The following is a 2,682-nucleotide window of genomic DNA, read 5'->3' as shown; positions in this document are numbered from 1 at the left end:
TGCACCAAGCGCTCTGGAGATGGTAATCAGGAGGCCCAATTATCTTATTGGGAAGATTGATATTTTCCTTCCAAAATTCTGAAGCACTTCCAGCAGCTTAGCATCATCACTCCTAATGGGCGTCGTCCTGGATTTTTGTGGGTTGATCTTGAGACCCAAGGCATCACTGAAATCCTTCTAGATTTGCATTAGCGCGTCGATTTCCAATTTCTTCGGATTGGCCAAGAGGATCACGTCCTCCGCATATAGGCTGACGCACAGCTTAATCTCTGCCCAGCAGCGGCGCAACAAGGTCAAGCTCAGCAGACCTACGAGCAAGCGGTGATGTGGCTGGAAAACAATGATGAGCAACAGTGGCGACAGTGGGTCGCCTTGTTGTCACGGTCCACGTCGGTTCTCTACCACTGCCCCTGGCGAGCCATTCAGCAAGAATGAGGAGGAGGAGGTGGATAACAACCAAGTAACTCATCATTGATAAAATGTCGGCTCTTTCACCATCTCATATGCTTAGAATAGTTTTTATGCCGCATACACAGCTCATTAATTTACTAGAAGGGAAGAAACTAAGGAGCACGGATTTTGGCAATAGCAAAGGGGATCCAGATGATTTCAGAACACCAATTGAATGATGATATACTCGAGTCTAGGTCTGCTACATCTTGACACACACAGGAACATTTAAGCATAGATTTTCCTGTCAACAATAAAAGACAATTTTATGGTGGATAGTATCATTTGGAGCTATGAGATATATTTGGATTTGAGATTACATGGTATGGTAGACAGATGCACAACGCTATTTTCAAGCATTTTGCAAAATAAAATAAAATGTCAGAACCTTTTCAGGCTACGGCGGAATTGGTGCACCACACAAATACAGGTGCGTACAAGTGATCTCACAAAAAGAAGACAGTCATGTGTTCATTCGAATGATGGACTTCTTTTCTCGGCCATATATAAGTATTTGATCCAAATCATACCAAATATATTACATGATAACAATAAACAGAGCACTGCATGGATTTGAGGAATAATTTAGTACCCTATGATAGAAATCCACATATTATTTTAAATATAAGATCACTAGTGACAACAACATGAGGACGTAGTTCTTGTCACATATGTACCCACTCGGGGTATGCAACATCAACACATCCTTAATCAAATTACTGGACAGCAATACCATTTGCACCGACGTGTCGAAAATGAAGAAAATCAATAGTAATATAAGCATAATTATTGCACTCTCTGCTCCAAAATCATAATTACCTTTTTGTATGAAAGGTAAATAATTGACTATAAAATAACTATACTTTTGGAGAGCGGCTTAATCAAGTTCACTGCCCTAAATAATTTCTCTGCATTTCTCCCCTAAAGAGATTTTAATCAAGTTCACTGCCCCGCCTGAGAACTTGTTCCTGCAGATAACTTGTTAGTTCTCCTAGTCCGGCAATTACTTTTAACAGTCATACTTTGCAGTTGAACCTAACAAAAAGTAATGGTTTGCTTGAAAAATTCAGGTTGCGTCTCAACAATGCACCACCCGACAAGCAACCGTGCCCCTCTAGTATGAGTGCACTAGAGTTCACAAACACACGGAGGAACCAACAAAAGTGTTATTAGACCAGAACTAGGACTTAGTTTCGACCCACTTGGGTGATGCATGCAATTTCTATAACTTGTATTCATGGAAGATCGGCTTTGGTTAGGTATGGATGAGCAGCTGAACACCGAGAGGACCAAATCAATGCAGGAGAACGCCGAGATCGTTTGCCGATGCTCAGTGCGTACTAAAAAATGCCTAATTGTTCTTTGAGGCAGGACATTAAATAGAACATATACTGTTAATAAATTTGGGGCGTAAAGCGCTGACATTTTAGATTGATTAATTTGCAGGGGAGGCCAGAAGCAGAGGCAGTGCTAAGATCTCTACCGGTTTACCTACTGACCACACATCGGCTACCCATGTAGCTGTTGTGATGGTTCAACCAGCGCACAAGAGCTTGGTTTTGGTGTGGTGAGAATAAATGCAATGGAGGAAAATAAGTGGAGCTCTTTGCCCAAAACTCTTAGGTGGTCTTGGCCTTCAGGATATGAACAAATTAAGTGGAGCTCTTTGCCTACGTAGGTTGTGGCTAAGATGGACACCCTTGCATTTGCCTAACCTGGGCTGCTGGATCCATGTGATACGATGACTTCGCCGTGTTTGCAACAACATCAAGGGTGACCACTGGCAAATGGTAAAACAACCTGTTTTGGAAGGATTCATGGCTAAATGGATTGGCAACGAGAAATGTAGCCCTGCCCTTTTCATTGATTATGCTCGTACGAGCAGAATGGTGGCTGATGCGCTGAAACGTGATAGTTGGGTTCACAATCTGGAACGCGTCTGGACGGACGACATGATGGAAGAGCTGCTTACTTTTGCAAATCTTCTTCAGCACATCACCCTAGCTCCAGCGGTGAATGATCAAATTATTTGGAAGCTTACGGCTGATAGGGCTTATTCTGCAAGTTCAACATATACCACTTCCAGTTTGAGGCAATTACTAGATCAAAGCTATACAACTCTGTTTGGAAAGTTTGGATGCCTGCCAAATGCAAGATCTTCCTCTGGATGGCTATGGAACGAAAGATCCTTACGGCGGAATGCGACTGTTAAAAGGTATTGAAAATAACTAT

Source organism: Triticum aestivum, chromosome 4B (assembly GCF_018294505.1).
Source record: "Triticum aestivum cultivar Chinese Spring chromosome 4B, IWGSC CS RefSeq v2.1, whole genome shotgun sequence".
Taxonomy (NCBI): domain Eukaryota; kingdom Viridiplantae; phylum Streptophyta; class Magnoliopsida; order Poales; family Poaceae; genus Triticum; species Triticum aestivum.
This window is presented reverse-complemented; position numbering follows the sequence as displayed.